This window comes from Motacilla alba, chromosome 2 (assembly GCF_015832195.1).
Source record: "Motacilla alba alba isolate MOTALB_02 chromosome 2, Motacilla_alba_V1.0_pri, whole genome shotgun sequence".
Lineage (NCBI taxonomy): Eukaryota > Metazoa > Chordata > Aves > Passeriformes > Motacillidae > Motacilla > Motacilla alba.
The window spans coordinates 142118475-142141267 of record NC_052017.1 but is presented as its reverse complement, the minus strand read 5'-3'; the positions used below and the strand labels follow the sequence as shown (position 1 = coordinate 142141267).

The window sequence follows — 22793 nt, the reverse complement described above, 5'->3', positions numbered from 1 at the left end:
TTATATACATCCATTTCAAGGCGGTTTTGGGGGCTGACCTGCTGCTTTGCAAAGAAAATGGAGAATTAATTGTTTAGCCTCAATAATTTAGAAAATAGAGAAAGTAGCAAAATATTGTTTGAACAGTGAACTAAATGACCAAAATTCGTTATAAAACAAATAAACAAAGTTTTGAGAAATTAATATTCTTTATTGTTTGACAGTGAAAAATGTTTGCCAGCATCAAAAACAATTGTTAATGCAGTTGGTGAATTGAAGAATCTATTGTTTGCACAGTTCATCTACATATCTGAGCATGCAAACAGAAAAAAAAGGATAGATAAATTGAATTATAATTTCAATATTTCTTTAAATAATGCACTAGTGAAAACAAGCCTAAAAATGGTGTGTGTCTTGTGGAAGAAACTGAAATTTCTTGGATGTATATGGTTCATGTGGAATATGAAGACAGCCAAACCAGCATGTAGATTTCCTGGGACAGCTACAATTTTTTGCTGAGTCTACATTTTTTTAAGTGTAATTCCATTTTTTACCAGTTATTTGTGTCTCTTAGTGTTCCTAGAGACTGTTTAAACAAAGACTGCATTTAACATCATCATCCATTGTTCAACTATAGCAATCTTGAGGCTTCAAGGGTAAAATAATTCATCTCCATCTGGGGAAATCCAATGCCAGAAGCTCTACAATAGTAACTGTTAGGATGAGATTACTGCCCACTTATATTTTATTTTCCCTGCCTCAACTGATACAAAGATGAGGAGTTCTAATATTCTCCATTTAGTAGTCAGAGGCAGATACTGTTGTCAGGTGAAGACAAGGTCATCAATTTAAATTAAGCATTAACCTCCCAAGACTGTTGTTTCCTTTCTGACAGTAATTTCTACCAAGTATTGTAGCAACAGAAAAATGGAATTGGGATGATAATCCATAACTTCCTACCATCAACTAAACCACTGTCCATTCACCTTTCAGGAGTGTTTTTTTAAAAGCATTCATCGGACCTGAACGCTTTTTCTTCTCAATGCCCCACCTAATATTTGTCTTCCCTTAGCAATAAAAATGCTGAACACTATTTGAAAATTTTGAAAAAGTGGTCTTCAGGAGACATTTCAGTCTTCAACAGTGGGCTAAGATTTGTCACAGCAAGCTGGAAGATTATTAAGCCATAACATCAATGAACTTAAGAAAAAATTAATGACTAGGGTTCAAAAAGGCTATTGCTTCTTATGCTTCATGCATCTGCAGATCACCATGTGCCATGATGTGGGTAAGTCTTGGATAATAATTGTCACAAAACTACATTACATTCTCATTCATGGAAAAAAGCATGTGGTGAATATATTTATTTTTACTCCAGTGATGTCAGCCCTTCATTAGAAGGATGTGAACTCAGTCCCATGAGCCCACTTCCATCCATGCAACCGCTAACATGTTTCAGTAGACAATCTTCAGCATGTTCTGATGCAACAGGACACTTTACTCAGAAGCTCTGTTAGCTCCTGGGGAGGACATGTTCTGACTATGCCTTCTGGACTGAATACTAAAACATTTCTTATATTTTTTCCTCTGTCTACCGTGTAATGCCATTGCCCCATTTTTATCCTGCATTTTATCCTACCACCTTATTGACCAGGAGACATTTCCTCCACTGCAACTAACTTTAACATTGGGAGCTACAAGTCTTGCTCTCTTCAGCACAGAGTAAGCAGGTCTCTGGCTTTGATTTAGAATGTATAATGCTATCATCCCAAAAGCATTCAACACTATTTTTCCAAAATATAAAATGTACTCATTGCCTTCCTGAAGATTTAAGTGCTTATATCCAAGTAGTGGGATGATGCAACAGGGGGAAAGTTCTTTCTGAGCCAAAGTTTGTGAATCTGTTTAAAGGACTTTACTTCTCTGGAAAATGGCACATTACTGAAAAATAACCCTGACTATTTAAACTTAAAATTCTGAGAACTCCACATCATCCTAGCTCAAGAGTCATGCTCTCTCAAGTTTGTCACTCCTCTCAGAAATTCCCACTGTTCATTGGCATTTATCTAGAGTGCCTGTAACTTTATCTAGAGTAACTCTTAATGCGGTAAATGTCTCAGGAAGAACAAGTAAGGATACACAACAAATAGAGACACCATAAGACGGCTGTTATGCAGCACCTACTTCATCTTTCACTTGAAGAACAAAAATTCATGAATGATAAACTAAACTACAGATTTGCCATCCAGGACACCTGTCCCAGATCCACAAGTGCATTATGACAGACCTCACTAAACAACCTCAAGTCCTGATGTGTGAATAACTGTTCACCTTTGGGGAGATGGCCCAAACTGTTAAATTTCATTAAACATGCCTCAGAACAAAACCTCTATTCCTTAGAAAGGAAACTATATGATTATTGGAAAAACATCTTTTCTGCCTTGAGTTCCAATTTAAATTATTTCCATAGGTACAGAGATAACTCCCCAGACTTGGTAGAAGTAGCAATTCAAGATACTTAATTTCTCTGCCTGCTGCACTTGCTGGCCCCTACCTTGGAATTTCTACACCAGTTGAGTTACATTTACAACTCATGCAGATCCTAAACTGCTTTTGCCTTTTAGCTCTGGGGCAGACAGGAAACATATGAGAAATCTCTTAGGGGAAACAGCAGTGAGAGATGTTCTCCTACATGGATTCACTCACTCATTAATATTCTGTTATTTTGAGATGTGCTCTGTGCTGAGTGCTCTGGCAGCGTCTATGCAAGGCCTTTTTGTGTGAGAATGCTTCATGAACTACATGAAGGAAATTGTAATAGTAAATCACAGAGAATATAAATTTAGCATATTTTCTGTCAGTTCCAGAGAGAACTGAGGGATACTCACAGTAGCTCTGCTTGTTCTTGTGAGTACTACAAGCATACAGCTGCCCTTTGTGCATTTCCTTACCAAACAAGATAAAACCTTTATGCTAGAAAACATATTACTCTTTAAAATCTTGAAGTTGACTTCAGTTGGAATTTGGGGGTGTAGGATTTTTGGTTTTTGTTGGGTTTTTTTTTGGTTTTTTGGTGGTTTTTTTGGGGTTTTTTTGGGTTTTTTTTTGGTTTTTTTGTTTTGGTTTTTTTTTTGTTTTTTTTGGTTGTTTTTTTTTTTGTTATTGTTGTTGTTTGCTTGGGGTTTTTCCTTAAGAAAACAGGATTGTACAACTAGAAGGAAGCATTTTAGTTGTCATGAAGAGCTGCTAAGCGCAAAAAGCTCAAAGTAAATTTTGAAGTACAACCAGTAGAAAGTGAAATTAAGACTTCATCTCCAACTCTGGTAATATGATTTTATAATTGCAGGAAAAGATAATTCCAGAACCCAAAATGTAGGCATAGCTTTCAACGCATCTTCTTTTGCCCAAGCTTTTGCATGTGATGATAGGAAAGGCAAAAATGGGTTCACTTTGAGATATTCATCTACATATTTACTTCTTTTGAAATTCTGGGTACTCACAATACTTAGAAAATTAGCTTTGTGTTTGCTTTATCTCAGTATTTCTCCACTAGCTGACAAGAATATTTCCTACTTTTTAGACTAGATTTTATTTGATTTTACCTGCTTTACTTTTCCACTGAGGCAACTGGATCCTGGCATGTAAAAACCTTCAATTTCCCCTTTTATATGCCACTTAAAAATAATAAAAAAAATATATACATATATATATATATGCATTTGGATAGATGTTCAGTTTTTAAAGTGGGGGTTGTGAAGGAAGAGATCAACAACAAGGGAAAGAACAGCCACAGAAAAGATCATCTCTATACTAAGAATTTCTGCTTTGTTAGTGGCATTCAGAAAAACACATGTGAAAGTGAAGGAAAAATTTCAAGTAGAAAAATAGATAATACTGCTGTATAACTATTTATGGATATGGTCACATTTCTATGTTCATTGTGCAGTTACTCTCAATTGTTGTGTTACTTCAACACTCCAATATAAGTGACAACTTCTTTCATGAAGTAACTTTTCTTCAAACTAGTCCATGCTGTGGTAGAATACAAAACAATATGCAAGTTAATTATGTTCACAAATTTCTGGCTGTTTTACAGTGTATCAAGACAGTTTGATCTAAAGTTAATTACTCTTGAATCTAACTTCCCAGCTGTGATTTGTGTATTGATTTATAATCTATAGATCTATAGAAGATGCAGAGATTTATTTAAGGCTTTGCTATGTTTGGCCTCCAGAGCTGGTCATTTTTGATACTGATTTATGTCACATCTTACTTAACAGTCATGCCCTCCTAACTATTCAGCTAATAAAATTGCAGTTATTTATTAGGCACTATCTTATATGCATTAAATATCACAGTAAAGGTAAGTTAAACCCATTGGTTAATCAAAACACCAATACACTGAAAGCAAGAATTTAGAAACTAGGCTTCAGAATGCACAATGAAGTCTTAAACTTGATTTTGAAACAATAAATCTTTACAGGATTATGATTTCAAGCACCTGAATAAATCACCTGTTCATTCTGCTTGCTAAGCACCTATCAGGTCCCAATGGCATGAAGGGAATTTGTTGAAGGCTAAACATTGTTTTAAAATGAGGACTCTTATTCACATGCCTAAAATAAAGGTTAGAGAATTAGCTGAAAGAATCCACTATTTCTTTTAGTAGCTTATGTTCTTTATGTTCTATAAAAATAGCTATTAACTTCAAGCTTTGTGTATTTTATTTGGCAGTGGGAACTTTAGGCTTGGTTGATCTATTAACTTCCACTTAGTTCAAATTAAGCAAGAATAAAAGCTCTCAAAATCTCAGTTAAAACATCTTCTGTCTCTCACCACCCACACTTCACAGCTTTGCACAGAAATACAGCTAAAGCACAACATGTGATGGAATGGAAATGGAGGGCACAATTTTCCTACTCAAACTGCATGGCATGGGGAATGTGAGAACATGCATTCTGAAAAAAAAATAAAATTATAAGTAAAGTTAACAATATTTACCTTTATGGAGAAAAAGTAGGGAAGAAAACCACAGACTAACCAGCACAGTAGCAATCTGTCTTTTCTAAACTTAAACAAGCAACTACCTTTAAAGCATCCTGGATAGAAATGTCAACCTTTCAGTAAAAAGCTGAAGTAGGGAATTAAGCAGTGAGAGAATATCTGTAGTAATTTCATTCCTAAAGCTTACTTGCTTGTTAGTTTTATTAGAAAATAGGAGTGAAATGTATAGTCAAGACATCCCATTTTCACTCTCCTATTCTCTCTCTCCCTCCCACTCAAGTTCATCCCCTTTCCTAAGAAAACCCACAAACTGCCTGGCACACAGCACACAGATTTTAAGAACCTGATCTGGCAAAAGTATAATGTCTGTTTAGTGCCCTAAGATTTAGTCAAGGAACAGTAGTACTAACTTGGTAAAACAGAAAATGGAAGTAAATATAAGGCAGCCCTGCAGGGATTTGATCTTAATGGATCAATGATGCTAATGGGTCTCTTCCCACCTCAGGAAGTCTATGCTTCTGTAAGCACAGTAGTCCTAATGTCCTCTGGTACACAGGAGTTATTCACGTTCCCCACACACCATGGAGGAGGATAGTCTCCTCTAAGAAAATTGGTCAAGCAGGTGTGGTCTTACCTCCTACCAGACAGCTGAGCTTCCTCCTGACATCTTTGTTGGAATCTGCAGAGACTTTCACTAAACTTTGCAAAATCTATGCGGATGGAGGAGAAAGAGTCACCCTGTGTGCACTGACAGGTGTAACCAAAGCAAGTAATTTTATTTGCCCTCTGGAAGCACTTCCCTCTTTCCATTTGGATTTTGGAGGACCAAGGCTTTGACTTCAGGTACTCTGAGGCACAATCAAGTTAATGGCCTGATTCAGAGCCTGAAACAGCCTGGTAAATATACCCCACATGAGCAATGGATAGGCTTTCCTCAGCCAGTTGCACAGACCATTTTGTTTGTACAAGTTCATTAGCTCTCAATAAAGAACCTTGCCTACTACTGTAAAACACCTCATCCTGCACAGCCCAGCCTACACAAAGCAAAACTTCCTCATGAAGTGACTCTCTAATGAGAAACTTTCTCCCAGAGCACCCTGCAGATCAAAAGCCCTGAAGGCACAGGGTGAATATGACAAAATTACACATCAGCTCATCAATTAGGGATGATCCTGGCAATTGTCCTTACTTGGAAACTATTATCCCCCCCATCCCTTTAGAAATGTACTCCTGCAGTCCTCGGTCTTCAAGCAGGTGCTCTGACAGCAATAATTCATCTAAAAGGCAGCAAGGAATGTTAATTATCAGTCAACTGGGGTGAAAATCAGGAGATAGTATTGTCTCAGGAATGTGGGTTTTTTTCGTTTGTGACTGTGAGAAGTGTATATTTTACCTTGCTGTCCATCTTTAAGTGGAGAAGACAATGCAATGTCTGTGTTACTAGGAGAGGAAGAAAGCTCTAACTGCAAAGATCAGGCAATGCAGCAAAGCTGGACATCTCAGAAACTAAGAACAGAGACAGTACACTGTTATCTTTATAAAATTTAAATATTTGATTTCCAAAAGACACTGAATTACCTCCAGGGGGATCTCACAAAAAAAAAAAAAAAAAAAAAAAAAAAAAAGAAAAAAAAAAAAAAGAAAAAAGATGAGTCAATCAACAGTAAAGGAAAATCTACCAAAACTGAAAGCAAAAATCGACATTTTAAGTTTTCTTTAACAAAGATCAAGGGGTATATTTCATTGACATGGCCATCATTAGTAAAAGCAGAGCACTCAGCAATATGTCATGGGAGATGGTAATCCATGTTGGACCAGTTACTCCTTCACTATGTACTTATGCTCTTATTTAGATGGACGTGCTTAAGCATGAAAACATGACATGATTTTTTTTTTTTTATTTCATACTGTCTTTTCTCTTTACTGTTGGTTTCTGGGAAGACATCACAATTGGCCATGTTTTTTTCAGAGGAGCTGGGCTTGCTGTACGTGTAAGCAATTTTGGAAAAAAATAGGTTATTTACTAAGTGCTAATACAAATGTAGGAATCTGGCCTCTATTATTTTCAGCTTTCTGACATTAGTATTGACAAAGGCAGTGTTTGCTCTGGGATAGCATGGGTCTGTTGCCTGTAGCAGAGATCTCAGGCCTGGAGAAGAAATACTTTGGTGATTCAAGATACTAGGAAATGAAATTTTTAAGCAGCATCTGAAGAGGAGAGAATAGAAAGCAAAAGAGGTTGGAGAGCAAGGATTAGATAAATTTACAGAAATATAGTCTCTCTGTGTGCATGGTTCATCTCTGAAGGTACAACATGAGTTTTGAATATAACCAAGTGCATTAATTGTAGCTGAACAAAATGTGCTTGCTTCAGACCATGAAAGGTTCAATGAGCTTTTCCATTGGTTCTAGTTGTGATCCTTAATGTCAACAGCAAAGTGATACAGTGGAGCTTCAGACACCACTAGAAGCTGTGTAACATCGAACAATGATTTGTAGAGGTTCTTGAATTTCAGTGCTTGACAACATGAAGGTCAAGCATATTTTGGTGCCAGTGAAGACAGGAAAGGGCAAAAGAGAAGCAATGCCTGGGGAAGGAAGAAAAGAGCGGAAATACAGAGGATGCACATTTAAAAGATTCTGTTTTTAGGAAGACTTCCAAATCCCCTCACAGTATAGATAAACGTATATGTATCTCCCTTTAATTCTGTATTAACTGCTCAGTTGTCTACTGAATAAGAACAAAAAGAAAAGGCTTATTAGTGTCAATGTTGGTAGGATGTCTGGAGGTAAGGTGAGGTAAGAAAGGGAGGAGGTTTTAGGATAGAGTAAGAGGAGGAGGAGTGAAAGAGTGAAAAATCATCTCTAATCCTAGTTGATAAGATAGAAAGGATGCATGGGGAAAGGAAGTGTGAGGAAAATTGCATACATGTGTTTCCAGAGGCTCTCTAGAATGTAAAGGTAAGTTCTGATTCAAAATCAGAAGAGGTCTGGAAAATTTTGCCAGGCACCAAAAGATGGGGGAAAGGAGGGGAAGAAAAGAAAGGTTGGTAACTGTTATGGTAAGGATGTTTCCACTTCTAAATCGTGTCACACTGAGTATGAAGTTTAAGGGAAGGCATAAGAGAAAACACATATAGAAAAATGGTAATGGCTCACACTTTGAAACCCAAAATATCATATCAGTCCATTGCAGTAACACCCTGATTTCCAGTGAGGAGAATCACTTTGAGAGCTCCTCCCTGAGTCCTCAGAATCATTAAGAATTAGCAGATTACTTCCTTCTGTAATTACTTTAATCATATTTGTTCTGTGGTTATCTGTTGTTAATAGAGCTCTTTGATCTTCTTAACTGCCTTCCATGCAATTAGGCAGTGGTGTAAAACTCATGGATAATACTTTGCTAACGATGCACTACTTGCACAGGGGAAGATGTAAGAGCACATGGTAATTCTCTATGAGGTTTTGACTCAAAATGTTGCGGACGTATTTTATCATGTTTGTTTTGCTGTTAACTGAACATCAGGCATGATTGCTTGTTACATCGTTAATTGCTTTGCTTAACAGCCAAGAGGTTCAATTAGATCTTGCTAATATTGCAGAGGGTTTCTTTGCTCTGAACTGGGTCAGATTCTGGGGTGTTTATGTGTTGACCCTGCAGCCTTGTTTAAATGTTGGGGTTTAGCAGCAATGACACTTCAAAGAATTACACTCCTTGCAGCAAGAAATATCACCCAGGAATCCCAGTCCTATTGATATTTAGTGTCTTCTTTTGGGCCATGTAATCCACTCCTATACCCTATGCTGCACAGTTTTGAGTGGTCGTCTTCCCTGGAATCTTTGGTTCAGCAGGTGACTAATTCCTGTTTTGTTTTTCAGAAGCTGCCGTCTTGACCTTCTCATCTGGAATTAAGGTATGCAAGCTGCCAAAGTACGTTACAATTTCACATTCAAACCTTGTAAAGACTTTCTAGTCTCTATCAGAAGACTTGCAGATGGATGGAAAAAGTTAAATGTCACAAGAACTTGAAAATGTGCTTGTGAGTCAGACCTAATGGGGCACCTAGATCAGTATTCTGCTTTCAGGTTCTGCACAAATAAATGAATATCAGGAAGGACATGAAAAACTGGTCACTAGTGTAATGAAAAATAGTGAGAAGATGACAAAGGAGAATTTGGAAGAGTCTTTTTCTATTAATGTGCAATGTAAGTCTACTGATTATAAGAATTTCTTCCAATACTCTGAGCATTAAAGGGATTCAGGAGTTACTCTGGAGAATTCTGGTAAGGAGGTGACATAAACTAAGAATTTAACTAAGTCCACCATAAAATCCCCATAAAGATTCTAATAATAATTGGACTGAATCATTTCAAAGGCACGTATGTCTCCTTGTTGAAGAGTGAGAGAATCTATAGTTAATGCAGTTTTGACTTTAATGTTTCTGATACATGTTTCAAGCTCCTGGCCTGAAGCTGGTTTACCAGTATTTTGCCCATCTGGAATGTTTTCTCTGTCAGTAAAACACATAATTACTCAAAAGATGAAAAAAAAAAAAAATCAACCTATCTTTGATTCTCTAGGTATTACTAAATCTACCTTTATAACAACAACAACAACAAAATTCCTCAATGAAAACATGTTCTTTAGCAAAATTCCAAGAAATACACAACTAGTTGGCAAAGCAGTATAATTTGCCTTTCAAAGGGCAAATAATTCTAAATATCTACCAACAACCAAATTTTCTGGCAGGAGAGACAGGTAAGATTGTTCTTTGCAAGTTAAGGGCGGGCACACAGTAGTAAGGGCAATACAGAATTCTTAATGACTTGAACCAAAATGAGCAGAGCAATGTTTGGTCTGAAATGATTGAAGATAGCCCTGAATGAAAACTACTGAGTGGAGTTTTTATGAGCTGATTTTTTTGTTACAGTGGGCACTATAGGAGAACCTGTGGAAAGGTTAAATCAATCAGGCCCTTCCCTGAAACAGTCAAAATACACAAATTTCTTGCCTGGATTAGACTGTGGAGCAACAGGAAAGAGTGATATTTGATTTCTTTTTAATCAATATTTCTATAAAATGGCTCTTTTTTTACATTTTGTCCTTTCTTTCCTCCATCTTTTAAGCCATACTCCTCCCTTCAGCTAGAGGCTTTCTGATCAAGGGAATTTGATTGCTTTTATGCTGTAGATGGGCCTCACACCCTATCAGACTACAGAAGAGGACACAAAATGTAGGAAGTCATATACTGAGACACTGTGAATTTGTTGTGATTTTATCAGTGTTAAACCTGCTTCGTTGTGTAGCTAGTACAGATTCTGCCCATATAACTCACACCAATGCCTAATTTCAAAGGGAGCTCTAATCCAATGGTGTTGCTCTTAAGTGCAAGCTATGACACTGTATGGACATGGCAGAGCTTAATTCACAATCCCTGTGCCTCCATGGTGGGCTGTACTGTGCCTGCTGCTTTGACAGTAGAGAATTTCAGGGCTTCCATCTGATATTCCACTGTTTTTCAGCAGCTTCTCTTCAACACGAGGCCAGACTAAATTATTGCAAACAAGAGGTCAGTTGGACAGAACCTCATTGGTTTGCAAAACAATCAAGTCACTGGGTTTTCTATTAACATATTTCTTCCAAATGCCATACCATGAAATACATCTTATACAGGAACTGGGATTCCAAGTGAGCTGATGATTTTGCTAAAATATGAGGATACTCCTACTGCCCAAGCTGTTTTGCAGATCACCACAGGTGCTTTCTGATAGACCTGAATCACTGTAGCCAGTGCGTAGGACAAGGTCTCTGAGAACAAAAGCCTGAAGACAGCTGAAAGTAGGCAGCACAAAAAGCTTTATGAGTCTGGTGAGCATGATGGATTCAGTTCTATAGATTCCCCTGGTTACGTCAGCTCCAGGCTGCAGTAAACATGAAGGTGGGTATTTTCCTCACCTTGGCCTGTTCTTCAGTGGATAACATAGCATAATTAATTTTAGTATAATTAATTTTGGCAGTAAGAGGATTCAAAATGAATTTAAGCCTTCAGTTAATCCTAATAGGTGCTGCTGAATCCATTTATCACCACCCTTTGTGACTGGCAGCCAACACAAAACCCTGTAGTAAATGCAAAACTGGCTGCTTGCCCATGGAGCTGGCAGGCTCTGAGACACTGAGTGAATGAGAACATGAAGCAAGCAAAAAGAACTTTGATTTTATATGCAAGACCCCACTGGAGCTCCAGCAAAACTCTGTTCTGTTTAAATGTCCCTGCTAACACAACACAATAAACTGACAAGAGACAGGAGATCCACTTGACTAAAAATAAACTGAAATCCAACATGATATGCCTGCAACTGCAAGACGAGCATTTTTTCAGCCTAAGAGAAACTCTGTAATTATTCCAGGGGTTGGATAGAGGCAGAAGACAGGAAACCTGGGATGTCTGGATTGTTCATTGCACCTGTTCTACTGTTTGCATTATACTTGATTTATGCTGCTCTCCTTACTTGATAACTGCACAAAGATTTAATTTGAATGGAGGTTTCCATTTATGTGGAAAAATCAGTAATGATTGTACTTTGCTTGGATTCACAAGTAGCATGCTGAGAAAAGGGCAAGGACTTTTATTTTATTTTATTTCATTTTATTTCATTTTATTTCATTTTATTTTATTTTATTTTATTTTATTTTATTTTATTTTATTTTATTTTATTTTATTTTATTATGTTCAGAAAATAAATATTCTTATTTTTATAGTAGCACTGAGGAGTGTCAAACAGGAGTAGAATTCTACAGCCAGATGCTACACAAATAAACATTAAAAGAGAGCTGTGAGGCATAGGGTAGTTTTTTCTTTGCACTACACATGATGGGCAGAGAGTACAGATGATTTGCTCAAGATCACACTCAAGATAAACATAGCAGAGCCTAGAACCAGACCCACATGCACTAGATAGAAATGGACCACAGTCAGGAGTTGCAGCTGATACTCAGTAAATCTAAGTCTGTTGCTCCAGATTTTCAAATACATTTACATGTTTTTGTGCAAAATATCTTGGCACCAATCACTAAAGGAATTGCTGCCTAATCTCAGCCTCAGGATGATTCTGTTCAGAGCTTGTAATACACAAGAGAACTCTGAGGTAAGGGTGCCTGATGCTCATTTACATCATTTTACCTAGTACCAGAAATAAGTAAATGCCCTGAAAAATTCAAGTTTTTCTACTCATACAGTCTCAGTCACAAGGAAAATATTCCCAAAAACTTCCTGAAGATTAAAATAACTGCTATTTTCCGTGTCCTAATAATGGAAGGAAGGAGGTCATGGAACAGGTAACTGAAGGACCTACTAAAAATTTCTGTTACTTGTTGGGATTCAGGAAACATGACATAAGTAAACAAGAAGTGTTGCTTTCTGGAGTAGATGCTCTGTGTTCAAGCTCAGCTTTTAGACCTAGAACTGTCACAATTTATTTTTCATTAATCGTGTCAATGATGCATAACTCATCTCCTTATCTCAAGAAGAAGGACTCATCTAACTTGGATTTTACTTTCTGCTTCACTTCACTTCCTGGCTATATAACATGCTGAACCTTTTAAAAATAGTCTAATAATTAAAACACATTAGCATTTCCTGACTCACCATCTGGATTTGACCTACTTCTGGATTAAATTTGACAGCAGTGGGGATGGTGTCCAGGATATCCTCTTGCAAAAAAACCACCTGCATTATAAAAGAGAATTACTTAATCTGAGATCCTAACATGAGACAACACTTTGGGTTGACTGCTGAGTCAGTTTTCAGCATGGGGAAATGTCTTGATCATCAAAATTCCTCCAAACACATAAATGCAGTATCACCACATGAAGTAATATAGTCATCATAGGCTGTGCAAAAGGTCCGATTCCACATATGAAAACACTTCCTAAGTTAATGAAAAATTTCCCTAGTGGCTTCCTGCTGACTCCAGTGTGGTAACTCTTCAATCCCATAAATAATGAAACAATTCCAGTATCCCAGTAAAGCCTTTCTTAAAAAGTATAGCACATTCAAGCTTCCAATAAAAATACTTCTGTGATAACAAATACTTGGTTTCAGCTTCTTAGACTTCCTGACATCCTGAAGGCCATTTAGCATGCTGCTTTTGTCCATAGCTCCATGCCACAGAGAGCTTAGCAATTAAGCCAGAAGGATTTATTAGGATTTCTTAGGGTGGCCCAGCAGTATATATGAGGTGTCAGAGTTTCAGATCAGTTCCACTCCTCTGAAGAACATATTCAATACACACTTCTTCTGATCACAGAGAGATGACAGAGAGTGTGCTTCCTTCTCTTATTTTGTCTCAAAATTGCTATGGGTACAGGTAGGTCACACAGAGAAGCAAACAAAATATAGATATGCAGTTCTAATTCCTTTCTCTTTTACTCCATCATAGTAAAGCTATCACGTTAGGGCTAAACTGAGCACCTTTCCATCATGCAGGGAAGAAATACACATATCTGGAAGACACAAAGCTATCTTTGTAATTTTTATCTTTGTAATCTATGTAATTTTTACAACCTGACGCTGAACTAAGAGTTCACACGATGACCTATTGATTAGTGTTTTACAGAACTCATGCATGTGGTGGAACTTGACTCTCAGGGCACAAGCCCAGGGCTACAGAAATGAATAGAGCTCTCCTCTTAAAGACCACAACAAGTTATGGATTAGCCCCTGATCCTGAGTGCCTGAAAGAACTCAGTTTTGATTTAGCCATTACCATTGTTGTTTTCTCTCCAAAATAAGGACCAGTGTGTTGTGTTTGGGTGTTGGCACTTCCCACCTTTCTTCCCAGGCATCCCATCTTGCATGGGGCACCCACAATTTCTGGGATCAATAACACTTTGAGCAGAGGTCAAAAATCACAGTGGGTCTGCTCAGCACCCTCAAGGTGTTTTACTAACTTTCCAACCACCAGTTTGTAGTGTAACACCCAGTAGCTAAAAGATAGGGGGGAAATTATTGATTTTTTTTTCTTTTACTGAATTTCTTTTTGACCACTACTGAAGAGAGAGAAAAAAATTACATGCTCAGATGCCTTTTGCCTACAGAAACAGTGACATGGTAAAGTCTGCGGTCTGCAAAGAGTAATGAACATACCAGAGGCTGGAAACAAAAGGTTTTTCATCAGTGTGGCCATTTTCTGATTTTTGACACATATGATATAAAATGACAGGAGCCTTTCTTTGGAAGAATTCTTTACTTTTCTTCATCTTAGCAGGGTAGGGAAAACTCAAAACGTTTGGTTGAGAGATATATCAGTGTGGTGAAGTGAAGGATGAAACCTCTGCCAAGCTTGTAACTTCATGGGGCAGCTAGTCTTGTACAAACCACAGTCAGCTCACTTCTATTTGGGATCAGGGATACAATTAAAGGTGAAAAATGTCCCTGACTGAGGGGAGAATGTTCACTTAGAGACACAATCACATTGTCAGTGGTTTGGCCAGCCATGTCACGGGCTCCTTGGGGATTGGGGTCCTCAAGGAAGCCACATCCCTCAGCATGTCCTCAGAGTGTACAGAGAGAGACTCGTGAAAGCCCCAGACCTCCACCCTAGGGGGCCCAGCTCTCCCTGGGGGGCTGTATTTTCCTATTCTTGATGGACACAGTTGATCCCTCAGGTTGTGGAGCCACTGATCCCTCAAAGGAACATTGAAGCCCCTCTGTTTCCCTTTGTTAGTCTTCCCCAGCCCTGGCCTGATCTCTCACATGATCTCAACATCAACATTTGCCTCAGCTGGTGCAGCAGCAAGTCAATACGGAGCCTCTCCTTGTGCCATCTACAGAGGAGCTGCAGTATTCGGCTTGTCTCTGATCTCTACTGAAATAATGTTTGCTTTAGGAACAGGAGAACCAGAATGGATGGAAGAGAGTAAAAGTAATCGTACGCAGAGCTGAAAGAGGGCACAGCCTAGAGAGCTGAAAGGGAGCACTCACTCGGGTGAAACTTCTGTGAATATGAGATCATTCAGTTCTCAGTATCTTCACTCTCTATAAAGAGTGGTATTGTCCATTACCTTCATACCAAAATACCAAATTATGAACTTTCAAGTTATTTGTATTCTGATCTGTGAGGCTATCCTTCTGCCAAGAGCCTCTCAAGTATGTCCTAGCTGTCCAATTTATTTTGTCCACATCTAGGTGTTGACTTTTCTCTCTCAGCTCACATAGTTCTGTGTGATGCTGAGAGACCCATGCAAGCACGCTCTCCCAAACGTATCCCTTATGTCTTAGAAACTCACACCTAAAGAAAGAGAAGAATCTAGACCACTGACAACCAAAATAATGTTATGGTGCTTTTTGATGGATGTGTGAAGCACTGGTGACCAACCTTCCTTTCCAAGCTGAAGCAAACTTCCCCCCGCTGCAGCAAATTCACTCTCTGCTAGCTCCATTTGCAGCTACCATCACTCTTTGCACAACTTCCTTCACAGGATATCCTGAGCTGGAATGGACACTGAAGAATCGTTGAGTGAATGACCCAGACAGGGGTTGAATCCACAAGCCACAACCTTGGCATGATTAGCACCATGCTCTGCCCAGCTAAACTAATCTCAGGGTCCAGTGTTTAAATTTCACAGAGGCAGTAACTGGGATAGGGACATCCTGGAGTGAGTAAATTTATGAGAAGATGCTTAGGTTTGCAAGAAGAGCTGAAATAAGATGGAAATTATTTTCCTCAATCACATTTGTTGCTTCACAGAAATGTCAGATGTGTGCCAATGATCTAGGAGGGACTGGAAAAAAACTTTGTTCTTTCACTCCTTGCTGCATAGTGGCAGTCATATTGTGCTTCCATTCACATACCACTTGAGAGTCTAATTAGTGTGTCTTTGTCACAGGAGCTTGGTGTTAATGGACGGACTGGGTTAGAGTCAGAAAGGAATTGTGTCCCAAAACAGAGGAACGTCTGGGATTCACCCACTGGTTTTCTGGCTTTCCTTTATAACATGACTTGCTTTCAAGAGTCATTTGGTAGAGATGGAGCCAGTCCTGCACTGCCTACAGTCTGTTCCCCTGCCCTCAATGAATCCAGAAGCTTCAAACTCTACTGAGTTCAGATAGTCCACTGGAAAACTCTCACACTGCTTACAAATCTAGTGCCAGCTGTCCTTGAGTTTACAGGCCACTGGAACTTGATGTGATTCTGACATTCAGAGCTGAGTTTCCATTTAGTTTATGAGCACTTGGACCCATGATTATTTGGTATCTCTGTTGTCAACACAACAAAATGGATGTGATAAAAGGAAATGAAAAACCAGCAGTGCTCTGTCAAGACCAGCCTGGTTACTGCATAATAGACATTAGTCCTCAACAAAGAGTTTTGCTTCTGTAATGCCCAGAAGACCTTGTGGCTACGATAAAGCCTAATTTATTTAATGGTTTTCATGCCCAGAAAGAATAAAGACATCCCTTACTCACACATCAGGAATTGGACCTCTATGAACCTTTGCTTGGAAAGGAAAATTAAAATGGATAATCATCTTTTTGTCACAAGATTTTCCTGCTTCCTTTCTTTTCTCAGGGCAATCGGCAGCACTTTGCAGCTAGTAAATCTGTTTGGCAGGTAATCTGCCACCCATAGACCAGATGCTGCCTTGGCAAGGTTAGCTTTCCTGTTGCCATGGCAAAGCTCAGGCAGGGATGCCATGGCATGTTGCCAAGGTAATCTGATGGCACAGGCCTTTGTTAATTGAAAGAGGGAAGCAGGCTGCTGCAGCCTGCTTTTCCCTGCCAATCAAGGCTGAACTTTGAGCAGGGCAAAGGACTAATTAACTGCCTCCACCAGCTGTTGGCTCTAGCATGCCAAATCTGACAAGTGGCCAGGGCCATGCATCCTTAACCCTTGCTGTCTATAGAGGAGAGGCAGCAGTTAATGAAACTGTTGGAACACTTGTAAATTTTGCTTTTCTTTGAAAGACTGGTAGTAAGGAAGAAAAAGCAAAGTGGTTTTGTTCCTCCTGAAGAACTGCAAACATTGTGTTTGGTTGGCTCATGACTCCCCCTTTGAACTGCTGAAGCTGTCAGGACACAGCAGCATACCACTCATGGATAGACTCTCCAGGTGCCTTGCAGAATAAAAATGTAATGTGCCCTAAAAGTTTCAAGGCAGACTAGTTAAAGGGATCTGATTCAGCAGTTGCAGGGAGAAACATCTGCAATGCTGACTGTGTTTGCCTGCAGACAATCTCTAGTTCTCACTGTGCTAGAAGAGCAAAGCAGTTTGTGTTGAAGGAACTGTGAAAATAAACCTTTCAGAAAGTGACTGGGAATAAATCATGAGTCATGAGGTTTCCTGCTCTCATTTTGGGCAGACTCTTCCAGCATCCTTTGTCTTTCATAGTGTCTATCCAATGCAAATTACAATAACTGTTCATTCTGGGTATAAATCTTTTAACTTTCAGGTGAATGAATTAATTTTCAGATGAATTAATTCAACTTACTCTGCTAATAGAAGAATAGTTACCCAAACTGCTTCTTAAATGACAGGCAAATGATTTCTGGCCCAATCAGTTCATTCCTTTAGCTAAACAAGGGGAAGGTTTTTTGTCTCTGGGCATCTGACTTGCCTGTCTTATTGCTCAGCAGAAAGGATCAACAAGTTTCAGCCATGGGTCTTACAGCTGTAATGGATAAAATCTCTAAACTAACAGCATCTTTACTCAGGGGTTAGTTTTGCCAATGTATGTCTACACAGAGAGAGAGAGAGAGAAAGACTAAGAGCTATAGTATTCTGTTGTTTGAAATAAGTCTGTTGCTTAAAAGGCTCTGGGCAGCGTAATTTTTACTTTTATAGGCATGTCTTGGATGTGTTTGACTTTTCAAATCCTCTCTTCAGAGATCCAGAGAGCTCTGTTTATAAAATCTGCCTCTCAGACTCATTCCTATATGAAGTTCAGAGAGAAATTTCTACTTCTATGTATAAATGTGTCCCTGATGTTTTCTCCTCAGAAGAATCTTCTTCCAATTCAAACACTTCCTTTCACAGACAAAAAGGGTGTCTCAGGCTGTGTTTCCTATACAGTCCCCTGCACACACGTGTGTGTGTGTGTGTGGTGTGTACAGAGTGAGATGCTCTGGCTGCTGTGGGAGCCTTTGCACAAAATCTGAAACATTAGCTGTAAAAGCAGCAGGGGGAAATCAATACTTCTCCTCATCAGTTCATTTGTCCTGCCAAGTCCTGCCTCTGTCTTTTCCTGCCTCAGGCTGCCTGCAGCAGTTGTCAAGCCTCTGAGGGACTGAGCTGACTCTTACCTTCTTACCAGAATTCTTACCAGAATTAGGAATTAATGCATTTGCAGAGCAGCACCACCACCACCTCTCTTGTGCTTGTTAGCTAGCTGGAAGTCTACCATGGAAACCAGCAGGTCGAGGACTGAGCTGAGGTTGGGAAATACATCATAGCATGGTGTCCTCTTTTCAAGAGCCTCCTAGTCACTGGTGGAACCTTGACTTGGTTTTCTCCTTGAACTGACCAGAAACTCGCCAAATACCTGCAATAGATATATGTATACCATCATACATGGGGGCTTTTCCACTTCTACACCCATTCTGTACCTGTGCTTAGTGGGTTTGGGTGATGCCATGAGCCCACTGAGGAAATCTACGTGAAAAGAACATATGGAAGTTTATTGTACTTATTTAAGCTTTTTACATGCTACAGTATTTAGCAAATAAAAAATAAAATACAAATATTTTACCAGCCTTCCGTGTAAGGAGACATTTTTTTCAAGTTTTATGCTATAGTAATAGGAATATGACTTTTCAAAGAGTTTCCACTAGCACTGTGATAGAATAACCACCTTTCCCTAATCTAGGGGGGAAGTTTCTATTCACATTTCTTCTCTTTGCTAGAATTAATTGGGGTCCTTAAACTTTCTGGCTCTCCAGGGATCAATCGCTGGAGGAAAAAAGTGAATAAAGTCTCAGTCCCCAAAAATTTGTTAGTACTTGAAAGAATACAAATCACACATGAAAAAATCACAGGCTAGGAATATAACAATGACATAGTTTGTCTACAAACTGCACAGTAGATGGCTCTGCCTTTTCAAGATGATTAGAAGGACCACCCCTCCTATGAAGAAAGACTGAGAGAATTGGGATTGCTCAGCCTGGAGAAGAGAAGGCTTTTGGGGTGACCCAATGATGGCCTTCCAGTACCTGTAGGAAGCCTATAGGAGAGACGGAGAGTGACTTTTCACAGGGCATGTGGTAATAGGACAAGGGGGAATGGCTTCAAACTGAAAGAGAGTAGGTTTCATTTAAATATTACACAGAGGTACTTTTGTGTGAGGCTGATACAGGTTGCCCAGAGAAGCTGTGGATGCCCCATCCCTGGAAGAGCTCAAGGCCAGGCTGGATGGGGCTTTGGGAAATCAGATCTAATGGAAGTTGTCCCTGCTCATGGCAGGGAAGGTGGAACTGGATAATCGTAAGACCCTTCCAACCCAAGTCATTCTATGGTGGTCAAGCACAAACTAATATCAGGAGTAAATGTAAGAGCCAGGGATTTTGTACTAGAAAACAATTAATTTACATAGGATACACAGAAGTTAATTGTGACATCACGTAGAGGAAACTCATGACCTGCTTTGTTATTGCTCACATGGGTGATAAAGAAATGATTAGGCCATTTTCTGCTCCTTTGGGGCTATAATAGTACAGGAGAATTTCATACATCATTTGCAACACTTCGGGACACGGGCTTGCTATGGGTGTATGAACAGCAAAAATCAAGGAGTAGGTTAGGACTTTCACTGTCTCTGTTGAATGCATGCCCCAAGGTTGCATCATTTCTCTGCAGTTGCTGAGTTCTTGGATCAGTCTCCCTGACACATAATGGTTAGAAACCAAATTTAAGGCTTCATCAACATCTTACATGTTCCTACTTGTTGCATGTACAAGGGTGCCCTTTCCCACCAGCACATTTACACATGGAATGCATCCTGGGTTTTCCAGGGTTATAAGGCAGATTTAACCTGTGCTCACTACAATTTGTCTCCCAGATGCAATCACTGTTGCGAAAAAGGTCATGCATGCACTGCAGATATTGGGAGTCTGTCAGAGGTCTGTGCAGCGTTTGTGAGTAATTAATTGAAATAATAAATTTAGACACATTAGCACTTCCCTCTGTGCATTAGTGTGACCATAGTATCTATAGAAAGGAAAATATTAGTCTGTTAGCAGCAATTGCACCACATATATAGATTTTATCACAGTGTCCACATATAGGTCTTCTCATAATGTCTTCACTTTTACTTTCAGTCTTTCACAAAAAACTTTCAATCCCCTTATTTCTACCAGCCAGAATCACATATATTTTATTCACACTAAAAAAGACCTTCTTAAATGATCCTGCTATTCCTGGTTGATATGACAATTTGTGTATGTGCAAAACTAAGAGCAGATAAACCACTTTAGCAGAAATGCCAAAATCTTGTCATGGTCATAATAATGTAGCATTTCTTCATCTTCCTGTGAATTAATATAAATTTGAAGAATTCAAAGAAGATGAAAAGTCCATTTTAAAAATAAAACCATGAGCTTTTTTACTTTCTGTGTTGGCCACCACTCAAGATTGCTCAGTGTCTCAACATTGGTTGAAAATATTGGTTTTCATTTGGTTCTCAATGTGTATCAGTAGACAAAATGGAATGGGTGACAAACGGTTGCTGATGACACATAAGAATCAGAAGCTAATGACAGAGGAATGTTTTTAAGACCAGATGCCAGTGATAACATTCTCTTGGATTTCAGAACTGAACATGATCCCTTGGAAACGTAATTGAACACAGGATATTCCATTAAAAGTTGTGATGACAAATCATTAATCAGTTTTGTTCTGAATCAGGTAAGTTGGTCATAACACAGAAATCAAAGAAGCATTTCCTAGTTTTAGCTCTAATATCAACATTTTGCATGGTTTTGGGCTTCAGAGTTGTGTTAAAAGTCATTATTGCAGAAAGGGACTATTTATGGAAATTCCTTTGAAACAAAAATCTTTTTGTAAATGCAATTTGAATCAACCAGAATAAGTAAAACAGATAACATATAACAAAAAAGGTTCTGATAGTCACTAGATTTTATCAATGAATACTCAGCTGGTACTGATGTGTTGTGTTTAATTTTTGATCTCTTATTTGGTTTTTGTTTCATTTGAAATTTAATGTCAGTTATAAATGAAAGCAGACAATTCTTATTCTCTGGAAACCTAAGTATAACTGACCCAATGTTATACAACAGTCAGGTAACACAAAGTGAAAACATTCTTGGAATTGACCCGTACGTAGTGCTTGTTCTCATATTGAACATGGTTTTGGTTTTACAATTGTGGTTTCTTTGCTTTAAAAACTAACTGGTTTCAAACCTGCTTAGAACAGGAAAACCTAGTGCAGTTGCTTCCTCCGCCCAGTATGGTTAAAACACAAACTTACAGAAGCTGTGAGACTGTTAAAGGTGGCTGGAAAGTTAGGGGAAAGAATTGGCTGAAATTTTATTGATGGAGTAGGTGGAAAATGCATCAGAAATTCCATCCCCTACTATAATCATCCTCAGCATTGGGTGATGTTGACAATGGAACTAGTGCTGGGAAAAAATGTCCTGATAATTCCCACCTCAAACCTCAACACTTCATTATCATTCACAGAAGAAAAACAAATTATTTCCTACAAATAAAAGTTTTCTCCCTCCCCCTCACAAGCCTTGCTAATTTAGGATGAAGAAAAGGTCTTTTGTGAGGAAAAATTGCTTGTATGATGAAAGCAGAAGCTTTAGGATTCACTGGGCAGGGGAGAGATATCTTTCAAGAAAAATATTATGTTGGGAAAAGGATGAGAAAAGGGGAATGGGTGTGCCAAAGATTCTGAACATTTGCTAGAAGTCTTCAATAACAATCTATACATGAAATTTACCATCTCCATGCCAGTAAAATACTGTTTTACTTCGGTATGTAACTGAACAAAGGATAACCAAATCTACCACTGCATGGTATGCTGTCAGGATAAGCCATTTTTTGTGAGGTTAGAAACAAGCCTAAGCTGAGAGGGGCTTACAACAACCTAGATTGATTTCCAATAACAATCTACATCATATGGAAGAGCGTTTTTTACCACTGCCACTGACATCTGTCTTTTGGGGAACTAAGAGCACCCAGAAAAGACCAAATATAAGTCTGTTTTTGTGAGACACTAAACTGATGTTTTTACAATTGAGTCCTTATTTGGAATTTAGTGTTTAGAGCAGGACAGGTTTGGTTGGCTGAGTGAATAATTCTAATACTTCATCAGCTCAGGTAATTTGTAATACTTGTATTTCACTTTCACTGTCCAGTCAGTAGCAAGGAACATATCCACTGCTTAAAGCAAGATGGTCTTCTGGAGACAGGCAGCTTAGCACAGCCATTCTGCAAGGGTGTGATCTTTGCCTATGTTTCCTCTGAGAGATGGAAATCCACTTTCTGTGAGACTGAGTTAGTCAGTAATCCTTGTCCATGGAAACAAAAAAAATAACTGGACCCCGGGAAAATCTTAAAAAGTGATGGTGTTGAAATAGGTAATGATTTATCTTCTTCTGAGATTAGGGTTTCAGTTTTCTTCTCTGGCCAACAGCACTTAAATAAACAAACTTCCTACTGCTTCTGAAAGCAACAAAGCTTTGTACATAAATCCTTCTCAATTTCCTTCCTGCTCCCTCCCCCCAAAATAAAAAAAAATTAAAACACCTCTGCTTCACAAGTTTTTCACAGAGACACTGAGCAGAGATAAA

General features: G+C 38.7%; 1 long non-coding RNA gene across 1 annotated transcript in view; it reads left to right on the top strand.

The window, feature by feature from the left end:
• Positions 1 to 22793, top strand: part of LOC119698050 — an 84129-nt gene that overhangs the window by 45499 nt on the left and 15837 nt on the right. Inside the window, exon 2 of the long non-coding RNA XR_005256047.1 lies at positions 8863 to 8897. This is a non-coding gene — a long non-coding RNA (uncharacterized LOC119698050). The remainder of the gene's footprint in view (positions 1 to 8862; positions 8898 to 22793) is intronic.